This window comes from Gadus chalcogrammus, chromosome 22 (genome assembly GCF_026213295.1).
Source record: "Gadus chalcogrammus isolate NIFS_2021 chromosome 22, NIFS_Gcha_1.0, whole genome shotgun sequence".
NCBI lineage: Eukaryota > Metazoa > Chordata > Actinopteri > Gadiformes > Gadidae > Gadus > Gadus chalcogrammus.
In genome coordinates, this window is record NC_079433.1 from 17,218,138 (window position 1) to 17,235,603 (window position 17,466).

The window sequence follows — 17,466 nt, forward strand, 5'->3', positions numbered from 1 at the left end:
TTTGGTCGCTGGTTCAACTCCGGCTAGAAGGTCATTTATAGAAGGGCAAAACTACTTTGAGGAATTATCATTTGGGGAAGAAATGGCAAATATTCAATCAGAGATAGTCGTATCCAGTTTATTTAGTAAATGTACTCTCAATTACTGAATTTATCTGGTCCTTCGATAGCTCAGTTGGTAGAGCGGAGGACCGTAGTGAAATGAGTCTGAAATCCTTAGGTCGCTGGTTCAACTCCGGCTCAAAGGAATTTTATAGAGTTGCAAAACCACTTTGAGGAAGTATCATTTCATGATGAATGGTAGTTAATCAGAGAAAGTCGTTACCAATAGACATATTTCGGTATTCTCTCAATTACGCAAGACCACTCAACCTTCGAAAGCGCAGTTGGTGGGGCAGAGGGCTGTAATGAAAAGAGTCTGAAATATTTTGGTCGCTGGTTCAACTCTGGCTAGAAGTTAATTCATAGAAGTGCAAAACCACTTTGAGGAATTATCATTTGGGGAAGAAATGGAAAATGTTCAATCAGAGAATGTCATTTCCAGTTTATTTAGTAGATTGTCTCTCAATTACTCAGGGAATCTTAACCTTCGATAGCTCAGTTGGTAGAGCGGAGGACTGTAGTGTAATGAGTCTGAAATCCTTAGGTCGCTGGTTCAACTCCGGCTCGAAGGAATTTTATAGAGTTGCAAAACCACTTTGAGGACGTATCATTTCATGAAGAAATGGTAGTTAATCTGAGAAAGTCGTTATCAATAGGCATATTTAATGAAAAGACCCTGAAATATTTTGGTCGCTGGTTCAACTCCGGCTAGAAGTTAATTCATAGAAGTGCAAAACCACTTTGAGGAATTATCATTTGGGGTAGAAATGGAAAATGTTCAATCAGAGAATGTCGTTTCCATTTTATTTAGTAGATTGTCTCTCAATTACTCTGGGAACCCATACCTTCGATAGCTCAGTTGGTAGAGCGGAGGACTGTAGTGAAATGAGTCTGAAATCCTTAGGTCGCTGGGTCAACTCCGGCTCGAAGGAATTTTATAGAGTTGCAAAACCACTTTGAGGACGTATCATTTCATTATGAATCGTGGTTAATCAGAGAAAGTCGTTACCAATAGGCATATTTAGGTATTCTCTCAATTACGCAAGCCCACCCAACCTTCGAAAGCACAGTTGGTGGGGCAGAGGACTGTAATGAAAAGACTCTGAAATCCTTTGGTCGCTGGTTCAACTCCGGCTAGAAGGTCATTTATAGAAGGGCAAAACTACTTTGAGGAATTATCATTTGGGGAAGAAATGGCAAATATTCAATCAGAGATAGTCGTATCCAGTTTATTTAGTATATGTACTCTCAATTACTGAATTCATCTCACCCTTCGATAGCTCAGTTGGTAGAGCGGAGGACTGTAGTGAAATGAGTCTGAAATCCTTAGGTCGCTGGTTCAACTCCGGCTCGAAGGAATTTTATAGAGTTGCAAAACCACTTTGAGGACGTATCATTTCATGAAGAAATGGTAGTTAATCAGAGAAAGTCGTTACCAATAGACATATTTCGGTATTCTCTCAATTACGCAAGACCACTCAACCTTCGGAAGCGCAGTTGGTGGGGCAGAGGGCTGTAATGAAAAGAGTCTGAAATATTTTGGTTGCTGGTTCAACTCTGGCTAGAAGTTAATTCATAGAAGTGCAAAACCACTTTGAGGAATTATCATTTGGGGAAGAAATGGAAAATGTTCAATCAGACAATGTCGTTTCCAGTTTATTTAGTAGATTCTCTCTCAATTACTCAGGGAATCTTAACCTTCGATAGCTCAGTTGGTAGAGCGGAGGACTGTAGTGTAATGAGTCTGAAATGCTTAGGTCGCTGGTTCAACTCCGGCTCAATGGAATCTAATAGAGTTGCAAAACCACTTTGAGGACGTATCATTTCATGAAGAAATGGTAGTTAATCAGAGAAAGTCGTTACAGATAGACATATTTCGGTATTCTCTCAATTACGCAAGACCACTCAACCTTCGAAAGCGCAGTTGGTGGGGCAGAGGGCTGTAATGAAAAGAGTCTGAAATATTTTGGTCGCTGGTTCAACTCCGGCTAGAAGTTAATTCATAGAAGTGCAAAACCACTTTGAGGAATTATCATTTGGGGAAGAAATGGCAAATATTCAATCAGAGATAGTCGTATCCAGTTTATTTAGTATATGTACTCTCAATTACTGAATTTATCTCACCCTTCGATAGCTCAGTTGGTAGAGCGGAGGACTGTAGTGAAATGAGTCTGAAATCCTTAGGTCGCTGGTTCAACTCCGGCTCGAAGGAATTTTATAGAGTTGCAAAACCACTTTGAGGAAGTATAATTTCATGATGAATGGTAGTTTATCAGAGAAAGTCGTTACCAATAGGCATATTTAGGTATTCTCTCAATTACGTTAGACCACTCAACATTCTAAAGCGCAGTTGGTGGGGCAGAGGACTGTAATGAAAAGAGCCTGAAATATTTTGGTCGCTGGTTCAACTCCGGCTAGAAGGTCATTTATAGAAGGGCAAAACCACTTTGAGGAATTATCATTTGGGGAAGAAATGGCAAATATTCAATCAGAGATAGTCGTATCCAGTTTATTTAGTAAATGTACTCTCAATTACTGAATTTATCTCGTCCTTCGATAGCTCAGTTGGTAGAGCGGAGGACTGTAGTGAAATGAGTCTGAAATCGTTAGGTCGCTGGTTCAAATCCGGCTCGAAGGAATTTTATAGAGTTGCAAAACCACTTTGAGGAAGTATCATTTCATGATGAATGGTAGTTAATCAGAGAAAGTCGTTACCAATAGACATATTTCGGTATTCTCTCAATTACGCAAGACCACTCAACCTTCGAAAGCACAGTTGGTGGGGCAGAGGACTGTAATGAAAAGAGTCTGAAATCCTTTGGTCGCTGGTTCAACTCCGGCTAGAAGGTCATTTATAGAAGGGCAAAACTACTTTGAGGAATTATCATTTGGGGAAGAAATGGCAAATATTCAATCAGAGATAGTCGTATCCAGTTTATTTAGTATATGTACTCTCAATTACTGAATTCGTCTCACCCTTCGATAGCTCAGTTGGTAGAGCGGAGGACTGTAGTGAAATGAGTCTGAAATCCTTAGGTCGCTGGTTCAACTCCGGCTCGAAGGAATTTTATAGAGTTGCAAAACCACTTTGAGGACGTATCATTTCTTGAAGAAATGGTAGTTTATCAGAGAAAGTCGTTACCAATAGACATATTTCGGTATTCCCTCAATTACGCAAGACCACTCAACATTCGATAGCGCAGTTGGTGGGGCAGAGGACTGTAATGAAAAGAGTCTGAAATATTTTGGTCGCTGGTTCAACTCCGGCTAGAAGTTAATTCATAGAAGTGCAAAACCACTTTGAGGAATTATCATTTGGGTAAGAAATGGAAAATGTTCAATCAGAGAATGTCGTTTCCAGTTTATTTAGTAGATTGTCTCTCAATTACTCAGGGAACCTATACCTTCGATAGCTCAGTTGGTAGAGCGGAGGACTGTAGTGAAATGAGTCTGAAATCCTTAGGTCGCTGGTTCAACTCCGGCTCGAAGGAATTTTATAGAGTTGCAAAACCACTTTGAGGAAGTATCATTTCATGATGAATGGTAGTTTATCAGAGAAAGTCGTTACCAATAGGCATATTTAGGTATTCTCTCAATTACGCAAGACCACTCAACATTCTAAAGCGCAGTTGGTGGGGCAGAGGACTGTAATGAAAAGAGCCTGAAATATTTTGGTCGCTGGTTCAACTCCGGCTAGAAGTTAATTCATAGAAGTGCAAAACCACTTTGAGGAATTATCATTTGGGGAAGAAATGGAAAATGTTCAATCAGAGAATGTCATTTCCAGTTTATTTAGTAGATTGTCTCTCAATTACTCAGGGAATCTTAACCTTCGATAGCTCAGTTGGTAGAGCGGAGGACTGTAGTGAAATGAGTCTGAACTCCTTAGGTCGCTGGTTCAACTCCGGCTCGAAGGAATTTTATAGAGTTGCAAAACCACTTTGAGGACGTATCATTTCATTATGAATCGTGGTTAATCTGAGAAAGTCGTTACCAATAGGCATATTTAGGTATTCTCTCAATTACTCAAGCCCACCCAACCTTCGAAAGCACAGTTGGTGGGGCAGAGGACTGTAATGAAAAGAGTCTGAAATCCTTTGGTCGCTGGTTCAACTCCGGCTAGAAGGTCATTTATAGAAGGGCAAAACTACTTTGAGGAATTATCATTTGGGGAAGAAATGGCAAATATTCAATCAGAGATAGTCGTATCCAGTTTATTTAGTAAATGTACTCTCAATTACTGAATTTATCTGGTCCTTCGATAGCTCAGTTGCTAGAGCGGAGGACCGTAGTGAAATGAGTCTGAAATCCTTAGGTCGCTGGTTCAACTCCGGCTCAAAGGAATTTTATAGAGTTGCAAAACCACTTTGAGGAAGTATCATTTCATGATGAATGGTAGTTAATCAGAGAAAGTCGTTACCAATAGACATATTTCGGTATTCTCTCAATTACGCAAGACCACTCAACCTTCGAAAGCGCAGTTGGTGGGGCAGAGGGCTGTAATGAAAAGAGTCTGAAATATTTTGGTCGCTGGTTCAACTCTGGCTAGAAGTTAATTCATAGAAGTGCAAAACCACTTTGAGGAATTATCATTTGGGGAAGAAATGGAAAATGTTCAATCAGAGAATGTCATTTCCAGTTTATTTAGTAGATTGTCTCTCAATTACTCAGGGAATCTTAACCTTCGATAGCTCAGTTGGTAGAGCGGAGGACTGTAGTGAAATGAGTCTGAAATCCTTAGGTCGCTGGTTCAACTCCGGCTCGAAGGAATTTTATAGAGTTGCAAAACCACTTTGAGGACGTATCATTTCATGAAGAAATGGTAGTTAATCTGAGAAAGTCGTTATCAATAGGCATATTTAATGAAAAGACCCTGAAATATTTTGGTCGCTGGTTCAACTCCGGCTAGAAGTTAATTCATAGAAGTGCAAAACCACTTTGAGGAATTATCATTTGGGGTAGAAATGGAAAATGTTCAATCAGAGAATGTCGTTTCCATTTTATTTAGTAGATTGTCTCTCAATTACTCTGGGAACCCATACCTTCGATAGCTCAGTTGGTAGAGCGGAGGACTGTAGTGAAATGAGTCTGAAATCCTTAGGTCGCTGGTTCAACTCCGGCTCGAAGGAATTTTATAGAGTTGCAAAACCACTTTGAGGACGTATCATTTCATTATGAATCGTGGTTAATCAGAGAAAGTCGTTACCAATAGGCATATTTAGGTATTCTCTCAATTACGCAAGCCCACCCAACCTTCGAAAGCACAGTTGGTGGGGCAGAGGACTGTAATGAAAAGACTCTGAAATCCTTTGGTCGCTGGTTCAACTCCGGCTAGAAGGTCATTTATAGAAGGGCAAAACTACTTTGAGGAATTATCATTTGGGGAAGAAATGGCAAATATTCAATCAGAGATAGTCGTATCCAGTTTATTTAGTATATGTACTCTCAATTACTGAATTCATCTCACCCTTCGATAGCTCAGTTGGTAGAGCGGAGGACTGTAGTGAAATGAGTCTGAAATCCTTAGGTCGCTGGTTCAACTCCGGCTCGAAGGAATTTTATAGAGTTGCAAAACCACTTTGAGGACGTATCATTTCATGAAGAAATGGTAGTTAATCAGAGAAAGTCGTTACCAATAGACATATTTCGGTATTCTCTCAATTACGCAAGACCACTCAACCTTCGGAAGCGCAGTTGGTGGGGCAGAGGGCTGTAATGAAAAGAGTCTGAAATATTTTGGTTGCTGGTTCAACTCTGGCTAGAAGTTAATTCATAGAAGTGCAAAACCACTTTGAGGAATTATCATTTGGGGAAGAAATGGAAAATGTTCAATCAGACAATGTCGTTTCCAGTTTATTTAGTATATGTACTCTCAATTACTGAATTTATCTCACCCTTCGATAGCTCAGTTGGTAGAGCGGAGGACTGTAGTGAAATGAGTCTGAAATCCTTAGGTCGCTGGTTCAACTCCGGCTCGAAGGAATTTTATAGAGTTGCAAAACCACTTTGAGGAAGTATAATTTCATGATGAATGGTAGTTTATCAGAGAAAGTCGTTACCAATGGGCATATTTAGGTATTCTCTCAATTACGTTAGACCACTCAACATTCTAAAGCGCAGTTGGTGGGGCAGAGGACTGTAATGAAAAGAGCCTGAAATATTTTGGTCGCTGGTTCAACTCCGGCTAGAAGGTCATTTATAGAAGGGCAAAACCACTTTGAGGAATTATCATTTGGGGAAGAAATGGCAAATATTCAATCAGAGATAGTCGTATCCAGTTTATTTAGTAAATGTACTCTCAATTACTGAATTTATCTCGTCCTTCGATAGCTCAGTTGGTAGAGCGGAGGACTGTAGTGAAATGAGTCTGAAATCGTTAGGTCGCTGGTTCAAATCCGGCTCGAAGGAATTTTATAGAGTTGCAAAACCACTTTGAGGAAGTATCATTTCATGATGAATGGTAGTTAATCAGAGAAAGTCGTTACCAATAGACATATTTCGGTATTCTCTCAATTACGCAAGACCACTCAACCTTCGAAAGCACAGTTGGTGGGGCAGAGGACTGTAATGAAAAGAGTCTGAAATCCTTTTGGTCGCTGGTTCAACTCCGGCTAGAAGGTCATTTATAGAAGGGCAAAACTACTTTGAGGAATTATCATTTGGGGAAGAAATGGCAAATATTCAATCAGAGATAGTCGTATCCAGTTTATTTAGTATATGTACTCTCAATTACTGAATTCGTCTCACCCTTCGATAGCTCAGTTGGTAGAGCGGAGGACTGTAGTGAAATGAGTCTGAAATCCTTAGGTCGCTGGTTCAACTCCGGCTCGAAGGAATTTTATAGAGTTGCAAAACCACTTTGAGGACGTATCATTTCATGAAGAAATGGTAGTTAATCTGAGAAAGTCGTTATCAATAGGCATATTTAGGTATTCTCTCAATTACGCAAGACCACTCAACCTTCGAAAGCGCAGTTGGTGGGGCAGAGGACTGTAATGAAAAGAGTCTGAAATCCTTTGGTCGCTGGTTCAACTCCGGCTAGAAGGTCATTTATAGAAGGGCAAAACTACTTTGAGGAATTATCATTTGGGGAAGAAATGGCAAATATTCAATCAGAGATAGTCGTATCCAGTTTATTTAGTAGATGTACTCTCAATTACTGAACTTATCTGGTCCTTCGATAGCTCAGTTGGTAGAGCGGAGGACTGTAGTGAAATGAGTCTGAAATCCTTAGGTCGCTGGTTCAACTCCGGCTCGATGGAATTTTATAGAGTTGCAAAACCACTTTGAGGAAGTATCATTTCATGATGAATGGTAGTTAATCAGAGAAAGTCATTACCAATAGACATATTTCGGTATTCTCTCAATTACGCAAGACCACTCAACCTTCGAAAGCGCAGTTGGTGGGGCAGAGGGCTGTAATGAAAAGAGTCTGAAATATTTTGGTCGCTGGTTCAACTCTGGCTAGAAGTTAATTCATAGAAGTGCAAAACCACTTTGAGGAATTATCATTTGGGGAAGAAATGGCAAATGTTCAATCAGAGAATGTCATTTCCAGTTTATTTAGTAGATTGTCTCTCAATTACTCAGGGAATCTTAACCTTCGATAGCTCAGTTGGTAGAGCGGAGGACTGTAGTGAAATGAGTCTGAAATCCTTAGGTCGCTGGTTCAACTCCGGCTCGAAGGAATTTTATAGAGTTGCAAAACCACTTTGAGGACGTATCATTTCATGAGGAATGGTAGTTAATCTGAGAAAGTCGTTATCAATAGACATATTTAGGTATTCTCTCAATTACGCAAGACCACTCAACCTTCGAAAGCACAGTTGGTGGGGCAGAGGACTGTAATGAAAAGACTCTGAAATCCTTTGGTCGCTGGTTCAACTCCGGCTAGAAGGTCATTTATAGAAGGGCAAAACTACTTTGAGGAATTATCATTTGGGGAAGAAATGGCAAATATTCAATCAGAGATAGTCGTATCCAGTTTATTTAGTATATGTACTCTCAATTACTGAAGTTATCTCATCCTTCGATAGCTCAGTTGGTAGAGCGGAGGACTGTAGTGAAATGAGTCTGAAATCCTTAGGTCGCTGGTTCAACTCCGGCTCGAAGGAATTTTATAGAGTTGCAAAACCACTTTGAGGACGTATAATTTCATGAAGAAATGGTAGTTAATCAGAGAAAGTCGTTACCAATAGGACATATTTAGGTATTCTCTCAATTACGCAAGACCACTCAACCTTCGAAAGCACAGTTGGTGGGGCAGAGGACTGTAATGAAAAGAGTCTGAAATCCTTTGGTCGCTGGTTCAACTCCGGCTAGAAGTTAATTCATAGAAGTGCAAAACTACTTTGAGGAATTATCATTTGGGGAAGAAATGGCAAATATTCAATCAGAGATAGTCGTATCCAGTTTATTTAGTATATGTACTCTCAATTACTGAATTCATCTCACCCTTCGATAGCTCAGTTGGTAGAGCGGAGGACTGTAGTGAAATGAGTCTGAAATCCTTAGGTCGATGGTTCAACTCTGGCTCCTAGGAATTATATAGAGTTGCAAAACCACTTTGAGGACGTATCATTTCATGAAGAAATGGTAGTTAATCTGAGAAAGTCGTTATCAATAGGCATATTTAGGTATTCTCTCAATTACGCAAGACCACTCAACCTTCGAAAGCGCAGTTGGTGGGGCAGAGGACTGTAATGAAAAGAGTCTGAAATCCTTTGGTCGCTGGTTCAACTCCGGCTAGAAGGTCATTTATAGAAGGGCAAAACTACTTTGAGGAATTATCATTTGGGGAAGAAATGGCAAATATTCAATCAGAGATAGTCGTATCCAGTTTATTTAGTAAATGTACTCTCAATTACTGAACTTATCTGGTCCTTCGATAGCTCAGTTGGTAGAGCGGAGGACTGTAGTGAAATGAGTCTGAAATCCTTAGGTCGCTGGTTCAACTCCGGCTCGAAGGAATTTTATAGAGTTGCAAAACCACTTTGAGGAAGTATCATTTCATGATGAATGGTAGTTAATCAGAGAAAGTCGTTACCAATAGACATATTTCGGTATTCTCTCAATTACGCAAGACCACTCAACCTTCGAAAGCGCAGTTGGTGGGGCAGAGGGCTGTAATGAAAAGAGTCTGAAATATTTTGGTCGCTGGTTCAACTCTGGCTAGAAGTTAATTCATAGAAGTGCAAAACCACTTTGAGGAATTATCATTTGGGGAAGAAATGGAAAATGTTCAATCAGAGAATGTCATTTCCAGTTTATTTAGTAGATTGTCTCTCAATTACTCAGGGAATCTTAACCTTCGATAGCTCAGTTGGTAGAGCGGAGGACTGTAGTGAAATGAGTCTGAAATCCTTAGGTCGCTGGTTCAACTCCGGCTCGAAGGAATTTTATAGAGTTGCAAAACCACTTTGAGGAAGTATCATTTCATGATGAATGGTAGTTAATCAGAGAAAGTCGTTACCAATAGACATATTTCGGTATTCTCTCAATTACGCAAGACCACTCAAGCTTCGGAAACGCAGTTGGTGGGGCAGAGGGCTATAATGAAAAGAGTCTGAAATATTTTGGTTGCTGGTTCAACTCTGGCTAGAAGTTAATTCATAGAAGTGCAAAACCACTTTGAGGAATTATCATTTGGGGAAGAAATGGAAAATGTTCAATCAGACAATGTCGTTTCCAGTTTATTTAGTAGATTCTCTCTCAATTACTCAGGGAATCTTAACCTTCGATAGCTCAGTTGGTAGAGCGGAGGACTGTAGTGTAATGAGTCTGAAATGCTTAGGTCGCTGGTTCAACTCCGGCTCAATGGAATCTAATAGAGTTGCAAAACCACTTTGAGGACGTATCATTTCATGAAGAAATGGTAGTTAATCAGAGAAAGTCGTTACAGATAGACATATTTCGGTATTCTCTCAATTACGCAAGACCACTCAACCTTCGAAAGCGCAGTTGGTGGGGCAGAGGGCTGTAATGAAAAGAGTCTGAAATATTTTGGTCGCTGGTTCAACTCCGGCTAGAAGTTAATTCATAGAAGTGCAAAACCACTTTGAGGAATTATCATTTGGGGAAGAAATGGCAAATATTCAATCAGAGATAGTCGTATCCAGTTTATTTAGTATATGTACTCTCAATTACTGAATTTATCTCACCCTTCGATAGCTCAGTTGGTAGAGCGGAGGACTGTAGTGAAATGAGTCTGAAATCCTTAGGTCGCTGGTTCAACTCCGGCTCGAAGGAATTTTATAGAGTTGCAAAACCACTTTGAGGAAGTATCATTTCATGATGAATGGTAGTTAATCAGAGAAAGTCGTTACCAATAGGCATATTTAGGTATTCTCTCAATTACGCAAGACCACTCAACATTCGATAGCGCAGTTGGTGGGGCAGAGGACTGTAATGAAAAGAGCCTGAAATATTTTGGTCGCTGGTTCAACTCCGGCTAGAAGTTAATTCATAGAAGTGCAAAACCACTTTGAGGAATTATCATTTGGGGAAGAAATGGAAAATGTTCAATCAGAGAATGTCGTTTCCAGTTTATTTAGTAGATTGTCTCTCAATTACTCAGGGAAACTTAACCTTCGATAGCTCAGTTGGTAGAGCGGAGGACTGTAGTGAAATGAGTCTGAAATCCTTAGGTCGCTGGTTCAACTCCGGCTCGAAGGAATTTTATAGAGTTGCAAAACCACTTTGAGGACGTATCATTTCATTATGAATCGTGGTTAATCAGAGAAAGTCGTTACCAATAGGCATATTTAGGTATTCTCTCAATTACGCAAGCCCACCCAACCTTCGAAAGCACAGTTGGTGGGGCAGAGGACTGTAATGAAAAGACTCTGAAATCCTTTGGTCGCTGGTTCAACTCCGGCTAGAAGGTCATTTATAGAAGGGCAAAACTACTTTGAGGAATTATCATTTGGGGAAGAAATGGCAAATATTCAATCAGAGATAGTCGTATCCAGTTTATTTAGTATATGTACTCTCAATTACTGAATTTATATCACCCTTCGATAGCTCAGTTGGTAGAGCGGAGGACTGTAGTGAAATGAGTCTGAAATCCTTAGGTCGCTGGTTCAACTCCGGCTCGAAGGAATTTTATAGAGTTGCAAAACCACTTTGAGGACGTATCATTTCATGATGAAATGGTAGTTAATCAGAGAAAGTCGTTACCAATAGGCATATTTAGGTATTCTCTCAATTACGCAAGACCACTCAACCTTCGAAAGCGCAGTTGGTGGGGCAGAGGACTGTAATGAAAAGAGTCTGAAATCCTTTGGTCGCTGGTTCAACTCCGGCTAGAAGGTCATTTATAGAAGGGCAAAACTACTTTGAGGAATTATCATTTGGGGAAGAAATGGCAAATATTCAATCAGAGATAGTCGTATCCAGTTTATTTAGTAATGTACTCTCAATTACTGAACTTATCTGGTCCTTCGATAGCTCAGTTGGTAGAGCGGAGGACTGTAGTGAAATGAGTCTGAAATCCTTAGGTCGCTGGTTCAACTCCGGCTCGAAGGAATTTTATAGAGTTGCAAAACCACTTTGAGGAAGTATCATTTCATGATGAATGGTAGTTTATCAGAGAAAGTCGTTACCAATAGGCATATTTAGGTATTCTCTCAATTACGCAAGACCACTCAACATTCTAAAGCGCAGTTGGTGGGGCAGAGGACTGTAATGAAAAGAGCCTGAAATATTTTGGTCGCTGGTTCAACTCCGGCTAGAAGTTAATTCATAGAAGTGCAAAACCACTTTGAGGAATTATCATTTGGGGAAGAAATGGAAAATGTTCAATCAGAGAATGTCATTTCCAGTTTATTTAGTAGATTGTCTCTCAATTACTCAGGGTATCTTAACCTTCGATAGCTCAGTTGGTAGAGCGGAGGACTGTAGTGAAATGAGTCTGAAATCCTTAGGTCGCTGGTTCAACTCCGGCTCGAAGGAATTTTATAGAGTTGCAAAACCACTTTGAGGACGTATCATTTCATTATGAATGGTAGTTAATCAGAGAAAGTCGTTACCAATAGGCATATTTAGGTATTCTCTCAATTACGCAAGACCACTCAACCTTCGAAAGCACAGTTGGTGGGGCAGAGGACTGTAATGAAAAGAGTCTGAAATCCTTTGGTCGCTGGTTCAACTCCGGCTAGAAGGTCATTTATAGAAGGGCAAAACTACTTTGAGGAATTATCATTTGGGGAAGAAATGGCAAATATTCAATCAGAGATAGTCGTATCCAGTTTATTTAGTAAATGTACTCTCAATTACTGAATTCATCTGGTCCTTCGATAGCTCAGTTGGTAGAGCGGAGGACTGTAGTGAAATGAGTCTGAAATCCTTAGGTCGCTGGTTCAACTCCGGCTCGAAGGAATTTTATAGAGTTGCAAAACCACTTTGAGGAAGTATCATTTCATGATGAATGGTAGTTAATCAGAGAAAGTCGTTACCAATAGACATATTTCGGTATTCTCTCAATTACGCAAGACCACTCAACCTTCGAAAGCGCAGTTGGTGGGGCAGAGGGCTGTAATGAAAAGAGTCTGAAATATTTTGGTCGCTGGTTCAACTCTGGCTAGAAGTTAATTCATAGAAGTGCAAAACCACTTTGAGGAATTATCATTTGGGGAAGAAATGGAAAATGTTCAATCAGAGAATGTCATTTCCAGTTTATTTAGTAGATTGTCTCTCAATTACTCAGGGAATCTTAACCTTCGATAGCTCAGTTGGTAGAGCGGAGGACTGTAGTGAAATGAGTCTGAAATCCTTAGGTCGCTGGTTCAACTCCGGCTCGAAGGAATTTTATAGAGTTGCAAAACCACTTTGAGGAAGTATCATTTCATGATGAATGGTAGTTAATCAGAGAAAGTCGTTACCAATAGACATATTTCGGTATTCTCTCAATTACGCAAGACCACTCAACCTTCGGAAGCGCAGTTGGTGGGGCAGAGGGCTGTAATGAAAAGAGTCTGAAATATTTGGTTGCTGGTTCAACTCCGGCTAGAAGTTAATTCATAGAAGTGCAAAACCACTTTGAGGAATTATCATTTGGGGAAGAAATGGAAAATGTTCAATCAGAGAATGTCGTTTCCAGTTTATTTAGTAGATTGTCTCTCAATTACTCTGGGAATCTTTACCTTCGATAGCTCAGTTGGTAGAGCGGAGGACTGTAGTGAAATGAGTCTGAAATCCTTAGGTCGCTGGTTCAACTCCGGCTCGAAGGAATTTTATAGAGTTGCAAAACCACTTTGAGGACGTATCATTTCATGAAGAAATGGTAGTTAATCAGAGAAAGTCGTTACCAATAGACATATTTAGGTATTCTCTCAATTACGCAAGACCACTCAACCTTCGAAAGCGCAGTTGGTGGGGCAGAGGACTGTAATGAAAAGAGTCTGAATTATTTTGGTCGCTGGTTCAACTCCGGCTAGAAGTTAATTCATAGAAGTGCAAAACCACTTTGAGGAATTATCATTTGGGGAAGAAATGGAAAATGTTCAATCAGAGAATGTCATTATCCAGTTTATTTAGTAGATTGTCTCTCAATTACTCAGGGAATCTTAACCTTCGATAGCTCAGTTGGTAGAGCGGAGGACTGTAGTGAAATGAGTCTGAAATCCTTAGGTCGCTGGTTCAACTCCGGCTCGAAGGAATTTTATAGAGTTGCAAAACCACTTTGAGGAAGTATCATTTCATTATGAATCGTGGTTAATCAGAGAAAGTCGTTACCAATAGGCATATTTAGGTATTCTCTCAATTACGCAAGACCACTCAACATTCGATAGCACAGTTGGTGGGGCAGAGGACTGTAATGAAAAGAGTCTGAAATACTTTGGTCGCTGGTTCAACTCCGGCTAGAAGGTCATTATAGAAGGGCAAAACCACTTTGAGGAATTATCATTTGGGGAAGAAATGGCAAATATTCAATCAGAGAAAGTCGTATCCAGTTTATTTAGTATATTGTACTCTCAATACTAGGATTATCTGTACCTTCGATAGCTCAGTTGGTAGAGCGGAGGACCTGTAGTGAAATGAGTCTGAAATCCTTAGGTCGCTGGTTCAACTCCGGCTCGAAGGAATTTTATAGAGTTGCAAAACCACTTTGAGGAAGTATCATTTCATGATGAATGGTAGTTAATCAGAGAAAGTCGTTACCAATAGACATATTTAGGTATTCTCTCAATTACGCAAGACCACTCAACCTTCGAAAGCGCAGTTGGTGGGGCAGAGGACTGTAATGAAAAGAGTCTGAAATCTTAGGTCGCTGGTTCAACTCCGGCTAGAAGGTCATTATAGAAGGGCAAAACTACTTTGAGGAATTATCATTTGGGGAAGAAATGGAAAATATTCAATCAGAGATAGTCATATCCAGTTTATTTAGTAGATTGTCTCTCAATTACTCGGAATCTTAACCTTCGATAGCTCAGTTGGTAGAGCGGAGGACTGTAGTGAAATGAGTCTGAAATCCTTAGGTCGCTGGTTCAACTCCGGCTCGAAGGAATTTTATAGAGTTGCAAAACCACTTTGAGGACGTATCATTTCATTATGAATCGTGGTTAATCAGAGAAAGTCGTTACCAATAGGCATATTTAGGTATTCTCTCAATTACGCAAGCCCACCCAACCTTCGAAAGCACAGTTGGTGGGGCAGAGGACTGTAATGAAAAGACTCTGAAATCCTTTGGTCGCTGGTTCAACTCCGGCTAGAAGGTCATTTATAGAAGGGCAAAACTACTTTGAGGAATTATCATTTGGGGAAGAAATGGCAAATATTCAATCAGAGATAGTCGTATCCAGTTTATTTAGTATATGTACTCTCAATTACTGATTAATCTCACCCTTCGATAGCTCAGTTGGTAGAGCGGAGGACTGTAGTGAAATGAGTCTGAAATCCTTAGGTCGCTGGTTGAACTCCGGCTCGAAGGAATTTTATAGAGTTGCAAAACCACTTTGAGGTCGTATCATTTCATTATGAATCGTGGTTAATCAGAGAAAGTCGTTACCAATAGGCATATTTAGGTATTCTCTCAATTACGCAAGCCCACCCAACCTTCGAAAGCACAGTTGGTGGGGCAGAGGACTGTAATGAAAAGACTCTGAAATCCTTTGGTCGCTGGTTCAACTCCGGCTAGAAGGTCATTTATAGAAGGGCAAAACTACTTTGAGGAATTATCATTTGGGGAAGAAATGGCAAATATTCAATCAGAGATAGTCGTATCCAGTTTATTTAGTATATGTACTCTCAATTACTGAATTCTATCTCACCCTTCGATAGCTCAGTTGGTAGAGCGGAGGACTGTAGTGAAATGAGTCTGAAATCCTTAGGTCGCTGGTTCAACTCCGGCTCGAAGGAATTTTATAGAGTTGCAAAACCACTTTGAGGACGTATCATTTCATGAAGAAATGGTAGTTAATCTGAGAAAGTCGTTATCAATAGGCATATTTAGGTATTCTCTCAATTACGCAAGACCACTCAACCTTCGAAAGCGCAGTTGGTGGGGCAGAGGACTGTAATGAAAGAGTCTGAAATCCTTTGGTCGCTGGTTCAACTCCGGCTAGAAGGTCATTTATAGAAGGGCAAAACTACTTTGAGGAATTATCATTTGGGGAAGAAATGGCAAATATTCAATCAGAGATAGTCGTATCCAGTTTATTTAGTAAATGTACTCTCAATTACTGAACTTATCTGGTCCTTCGATAGCTCAGTTGGTAGAGCGGAGGACTGTAGTGAAATGAGTCTGAAATCCTTAGGTCGCTGGTTCAACTCCGGCTCGAAGGAATTTTATAGAGTTGCAAAACCACTTTGAGGAAGTATCATTTCATGATGAATGGTAGTTAATCAGAGAAAGTCGTTACCAATAGACATATTTCGGTATTCTCTCAATTACGCAAGACCACTCAACCTTCGAAAGCGCAGTTGGTGGGGCAGAGGGCTGTAATGAAAAGAGTCTGAAATATTTTGGTCGCTGGTTCAACTCTGGCTAGAAGTTAATTCATAGAAGTGCAAAACCACTTTGAGGAATTATCATTTGGGGAAGAAATGGAAAATGTTCAATCAGAGAATGTCATTTCCAGTTTATTTAGTAGATTGTCTCTCAATTACTCAGGGAATCTTAACCTTCGATAGCTCAGTTGGTAGAGCGGAGGACTGTAGTGAAATGAGTCTGAAATCCTTAGGTCGCTGGTTCAACTCCGGCTCGAAGGAATTTTATAGAGTTGCAAAACCACTTTGAGGAAGTATCATTTCATGATGAATGGTAGTTAATCAGAGAAAGTCGTTACCAATAGACATATTTCGGTATTCTCTCAATTACGCAAGACCACTCAACCTTCGAAGCGCAGTTGGTGGGGCAGAGGGCTGTAATGAAAAGAGTCTGAAATATTTGGTCGCTGGTTCAACTCGGCTAGAAGTTAATTCATAGAAGTGCAAAACCACTTTGAGGAATTATCATTTGGGGAAGAAATGGAAAATGTTCAATCAGACAATGTCGTTTCTAGTTTATTTAGTAGATTCTCTCTCAATTACTCAGGGAATCTTAACCTTTGATAGCTCAGTTGGTAGAGCGGAGGACTGTAGTGTAATGAGTCTGAAATGCTTAGGTCGCTGGTTCAACTCCGGCTCGAAGGAATCTTATAGAGTTGCAAAACCACTTTGAGGACGTATCATTTCATGAAGAAATGGTAGTTAATCAGAGAAAGTCGTTACAGATACACATATTTCGGTATTCTCTCAATTACGCAAGACCACTCAACCTTCGATAGCGCAGTTGGTGGGGCAGAGGGCTGTAATGAAAAGAGTCTGAAATATTTTGGTCGCTGGTTCAACTCCGGCTAGAAGTTAATTCATAGAAGTGCAAAACCACTTTGAGGAATTATCATTTGGGGAAGAAATGGAAAATGTTCAATCAGAGAATGTCGTTTCCAGTTTATTTAGTAGATTGTCTCTCAATTACTCATGGGAATCTTAACCTTCGATAGCTCAGTTGGTAGAGCGGAGGACTGTAGTGAAATGAGTCTGAAATCCTTAGGTCGCTGGTTCAACTCCGGCTCGATGGAATTTTATAGAGTTGCAAAACCACTTTGAGGACGTATCATTTCATGGAGAAATGGTAGTTAATCATGAGAAAGTCGTTATCCAATAGGCATATTTAGGTATTCTCTCAATTACGCAAGACCACTCAACCTTCGAAAGCACAGTTGGTGGGGCAGAGGACTGTAATGAAAAGACTCTGAAATCCTTTGGTCGCTGGTTCAACTCCGGCTAGAAGGTCATTTATAGAAGGGCAAAACTACTTTGAGGAATTATCATTTGGGGAAAATGGCAAATATTCAATCAGAGATAGTCGTATCCAGTTATTTAG

At 40.1% G+C, this 17,466-nt stretch overlaps 37 non-coding genes across 37 annotated transcripts; all 37 read left to right on the forward strand.

The window, feature by feature from the left end:
- Positions 1-159: 159 nt before the first annotated feature.
- trnay-gua (transfer RNA tyrosine (anticodon GUA)) lies at positions 160-247 on the forward strand. The gene is given in 2 exon segments: positions 160-196; positions 212-247. It is a non-coding gene; the product is annotated as a tRNA-Tyr (tRNA).
- A 338-nt stretch (positions 248-585) lies between these two features.
- On the forward strand, positions 586-673 carry trnay-gua (transfer RNA tyrosine (anticodon GUA)). The gene is given in 2 exon segments: positions 586-622; positions 638-673. It is a non-coding gene; the product is annotated as a tRNA-Tyr (tRNA).
- A 272-nt stretch (positions 674-945) lies between these two features.
- trnay-gua (transfer RNA tyrosine (anticodon GUA)) lies at positions 946-1,033 on the forward strand. The gene is given in 2 exon segments: positions 946-982; positions 998-1,033. It is a non-coding gene; the product is annotated as a tRNA-Tyr (tRNA).
- Positions 1,034-1,371: 338 nt separating this feature from the next.
- On the forward strand, positions 1,372-1,459 carry trnay-gua (transfer RNA tyrosine (anticodon GUA)). Its single transcript is given in 2 exon segments — positions 1,372-1,408; positions 1,424-1,459. It is a non-coding gene; the product is annotated as a tRNA-Tyr (tRNA).
- A 766-nt stretch (positions 1,460-2,225) lies between these two features.
- On the forward strand, positions 2,226-2,313 carry trnay-gua (transfer RNA tyrosine (anticodon GUA)). Its single transcript is given in 2 exon segments — positions 2,226-2,262; positions 2,278-2,313. It is a non-coding gene; the product is annotated as a tRNA-Tyr (tRNA).
- A 338-nt stretch (positions 2,314-2,651) lies between these two features.
- Positions 2,652-2,739, forward strand: trnay-gua (transfer RNA tyrosine (anticodon GUA)). Its single transcript is given in 2 exon segments — positions 2,652-2,688; positions 2,704-2,739. It is a non-coding gene; the product is annotated as a tRNA-Tyr (tRNA).
- A 338-nt stretch (positions 2,740-3,077) lies between these two features.
- Positions 3,078-3,165, forward strand: trnay-gua (transfer RNA tyrosine (anticodon GUA)). The gene is given in 2 exon segments: positions 3,078-3,114; positions 3,130-3,165. It is a non-coding gene; the product is annotated as a tRNA-Tyr (tRNA).
- Positions 3,166-3,504: 339 nt separating this feature from the next.
- Positions 3,505-3,592, forward strand: trnay-gua (transfer RNA tyrosine (anticodon GUA)). Its single transcript is given in 2 exon segments — positions 3,505-3,541; positions 3,557-3,592. It is a non-coding gene; the product is annotated as a tRNA-Tyr (tRNA).
- Positions 3,593-3,930: 338 nt separating this feature from the next.
- trnay-gua (transfer RNA tyrosine (anticodon GUA)) lies at positions 3,931-4,018 on the forward strand. The gene is given in 2 exon segments: positions 3,931-3,967; positions 3,983-4,018. It is a non-coding gene; the product is annotated as a tRNA-Tyr (tRNA).
- A 764-nt stretch (positions 4,019-4,782) lies between these two features.
- Positions 4,783-4,870, forward strand: trnay-gua (transfer RNA tyrosine (anticodon GUA)). The gene is given in 2 exon segments: positions 4,783-4,819; positions 4,835-4,870. It is a non-coding gene; the product is annotated as a tRNA-Tyr (tRNA).
- Positions 4,871-5,142: 272 nt separating this feature from the next.
- trnay-gua (transfer RNA tyrosine (anticodon GUA)) lies at positions 5,143-5,230 on the forward strand. The gene is given in 2 exon segments: positions 5,143-5,179; positions 5,195-5,230. It is a non-coding gene; the product is annotated as a tRNA-Tyr (tRNA).
- Positions 5,231-5,568: 338 nt separating this feature from the next.
- Positions 5,569-5,656, forward strand: trnay-gua (transfer RNA tyrosine (anticodon GUA)). Its single transcript is given in 2 exon segments — positions 5,569-5,605; positions 5,621-5,656. It is a non-coding gene; the product is annotated as a tRNA-Tyr (tRNA).
- A 339-nt stretch (positions 5,657-5,995) lies between these two features.
- trnay-gua (transfer RNA tyrosine (anticodon GUA)) lies at positions 5,996-6,083 on the forward strand. The gene is given in 2 exon segments: positions 5,996-6,032; positions 6,048-6,083. It is a non-coding gene; the product is annotated as a tRNA-Tyr (tRNA).
- A 338-nt stretch (positions 6,084-6,421) lies between these two features.
- On the forward strand, positions 6,422-6,509 carry trnay-gua (transfer RNA tyrosine (anticodon GUA)). Its single transcript is given in 2 exon segments — positions 6,422-6,458; positions 6,474-6,509. It is a non-coding gene; the product is annotated as a tRNA-Tyr (tRNA).
- A 339-nt stretch (positions 6,510-6,848) lies between these two features.
- On the forward strand, positions 6,849-6,936 carry trnay-gua (transfer RNA tyrosine (anticodon GUA)). Its single transcript is given in 2 exon segments — positions 6,849-6,885; positions 6,901-6,936. It is a non-coding gene; the product is annotated as a tRNA-Tyr (tRNA).
- Positions 6,937-7,275: 339 nt separating this feature from the next.
- Positions 7,276-7,363, forward strand: trnay-gua (transfer RNA tyrosine (anticodon GUA)). The gene is given in 2 exon segments: positions 7,276-7,312; positions 7,328-7,363. It is a non-coding gene; the product is annotated as a tRNA-Tyr (tRNA).
- Positions 7,364-7,701: 338 nt separating this feature from the next.
- trnay-gua (transfer RNA tyrosine (anticodon GUA)) lies at positions 7,702-7,789 on the forward strand. Its single transcript is given in 2 exon segments — positions 7,702-7,738; positions 7,754-7,789. It is a non-coding gene; the product is annotated as a tRNA-Tyr (tRNA).
- Positions 7,790-8,127: 338 nt separating this feature from the next.
- Positions 8,128-8,215, forward strand: trnay-gua (transfer RNA tyrosine (anticodon GUA)). Its single transcript is given in 2 exon segments — positions 8,128-8,164; positions 8,180-8,215. It is a non-coding gene; the product is annotated as a tRNA-Tyr (tRNA).
- A 767-nt stretch (positions 8,216-8,982) lies between these two features.
- Positions 8,983-9,070, forward strand: trnay-gua (transfer RNA tyrosine (anticodon GUA)). Its single transcript is given in 2 exon segments — positions 8,983-9,019; positions 9,035-9,070. It is a non-coding gene; the product is annotated as a tRNA-Tyr (tRNA).
- Positions 9,071-9,408: 338 nt separating this feature from the next.
- trnay-gua (transfer RNA tyrosine (anticodon GUA)) lies at positions 9,409-9,496 on the forward strand. Its single transcript is given in 2 exon segments — positions 9,409-9,445; positions 9,461-9,496. It is a non-coding gene; the product is annotated as a tRNA-Tyr (tRNA).
- A 765-nt stretch (positions 9,497-10,261) lies between these two features.
- On the forward strand, positions 10,262-10,349 carry trnay-gua (transfer RNA tyrosine (anticodon GUA)). The gene is given in 2 exon segments: positions 10,262-10,298; positions 10,314-10,349. It is a non-coding gene; the product is annotated as a tRNA-Tyr (tRNA).
- Positions 10,350-10,687: 338 nt separating this feature from the next.
- trnay-gua (transfer RNA tyrosine (anticodon GUA)) lies at positions 10,688-10,775 on the forward strand. Its single transcript is given in 2 exon segments — positions 10,688-10,724; positions 10,740-10,775. It is a non-coding gene; the product is annotated as a tRNA-Tyr (tRNA).
- A 338-nt stretch (positions 10,776-11,113) lies between these two features.
- On the forward strand, positions 11,114-11,201 carry trnay-gua (transfer RNA tyrosine (anticodon GUA)). Its single transcript is given in 2 exon segments — positions 11,114-11,150; positions 11,166-11,201. It is a non-coding gene; the product is annotated as a tRNA-Tyr (tRNA).
- A 338-nt stretch (positions 11,202-11,539) lies between these two features.
- trnay-gua (transfer RNA tyrosine (anticodon GUA)) lies at positions 11,540-11,627 on the forward strand. The gene is given in 2 exon segments: positions 11,540-11,576; positions 11,592-11,627. It is a non-coding gene; the product is annotated as a tRNA-Tyr (tRNA).
- A 338-nt stretch (positions 11,628-11,965) lies between these two features.
- On the forward strand, positions 11,966-12,053 carry trnay-gua (transfer RNA tyrosine (anticodon GUA)). The gene is given in 2 exon segments: positions 11,966-12,002; positions 12,018-12,053. It is a non-coding gene; the product is annotated as a tRNA-Tyr (tRNA).
- A 338-nt stretch (positions 12,054-12,391) lies between these two features.
- Positions 12,392-12,479, forward strand: trnay-gua (transfer RNA tyrosine (anticodon GUA)). The gene is given in 2 exon segments: positions 12,392-12,428; positions 12,444-12,479. It is a non-coding gene; the product is annotated as a tRNA-Tyr (tRNA).
- Positions 12,480-12,817: 338 nt separating this feature from the next.
- trnay-gua (transfer RNA tyrosine (anticodon GUA)) lies at positions 12,818-12,905 on the forward strand. Its single transcript is given in 2 exon segments — positions 12,818-12,854; positions 12,870-12,905. It is a non-coding gene; the product is annotated as a tRNA-Tyr (tRNA).
- A 337-nt stretch (positions 12,906-13,242) lies between these two features.
- Positions 13,243-13,330, forward strand: trnay-gua (transfer RNA tyrosine (anticodon GUA)). The gene is given in 2 exon segments: positions 13,243-13,279; positions 13,295-13,330. It is a non-coding gene; the product is annotated as a tRNA-Tyr (tRNA).
- Positions 13,331-13,670: 340 nt separating this feature from the next.
- On the forward strand, positions 13,671-13,758 carry trnay-gua (transfer RNA tyrosine (anticodon GUA)). Its single transcript is given in 2 exon segments — positions 13,671-13,707; positions 13,723-13,758. It is a non-coding gene; the product is annotated as a tRNA-Tyr (tRNA).
- Positions 13,759-14,095: 337 nt separating this feature from the next.
- trnat-ugu (transfer RNA threonine (anticodon UGU)) lies at positions 14,096-14,184 on the forward strand. The gene is given in 2 exon segments: positions 14,096-14,132; positions 14,149-14,184. It is a non-coding gene; the product is annotated as a tRNA-Thr (tRNA).
- A 334-nt stretch (positions 14,185-14,518) lies between these two features.
- On the forward strand, positions 14,519-14,606 carry trnay-gua (transfer RNA tyrosine (anticodon GUA)). Its single transcript is given in 2 exon segments — positions 14,519-14,555; positions 14,571-14,606. It is a non-coding gene; the product is annotated as a tRNA-Tyr (tRNA).
- Positions 14,607-14,943: 337 nt separating this feature from the next.
- Positions 14,944-15,031, forward strand: trnay-gua (transfer RNA tyrosine (anticodon GUA)). The gene is given in 2 exon segments: positions 14,944-14,980; positions 14,996-15,031. It is a non-coding gene; the product is annotated as a tRNA-Tyr (tRNA).
- A 339-nt stretch (positions 15,032-15,370) lies between these two features.
- trnay-gua (transfer RNA tyrosine (anticodon GUA)) lies at positions 15,371-15,458 on the forward strand. Its single transcript is given in 2 exon segments — positions 15,371-15,407; positions 15,423-15,458. It is a non-coding gene; the product is annotated as a tRNA-Tyr (tRNA).
- A 338-nt stretch (positions 15,459-15,796) lies between these two features.
- Positions 15,797-15,884, forward strand: trnay-gua (transfer RNA tyrosine (anticodon GUA)). Its single transcript is given in 2 exon segments — positions 15,797-15,833; positions 15,849-15,884. It is a non-coding gene; the product is annotated as a tRNA-Tyr (tRNA).
- Positions 15,885-16,222: 338 nt separating this feature from the next.
- Positions 16,223-16,310, forward strand: trnay-gua (transfer RNA tyrosine (anticodon GUA)). The gene is given in 2 exon segments: positions 16,223-16,259; positions 16,275-16,310. It is a non-coding gene; the product is annotated as a tRNA-Tyr (tRNA).
- Positions 16,311-16,645: 335 nt separating this feature from the next.
- On the forward strand, positions 16,646-16,733 carry trnay-gua (transfer RNA tyrosine (anticodon GUA)). The gene is given in 2 exon segments: positions 16,646-16,682; positions 16,698-16,733. It is a non-coding gene; the product is annotated as a tRNA-Tyr (tRNA).
- A 340-nt stretch (positions 16,734-17,073) lies between these two features.
- On the forward strand, positions 17,074-17,161 carry trnay-gua (transfer RNA tyrosine (anticodon GUA)). The gene is given in 2 exon segments: positions 17,074-17,110; positions 17,126-17,161. It is a non-coding gene; the product is annotated as a tRNA-Tyr (tRNA).
- The last annotated feature ends 305 nt before the right edge of the window (positions 17,162-17,466 follow it).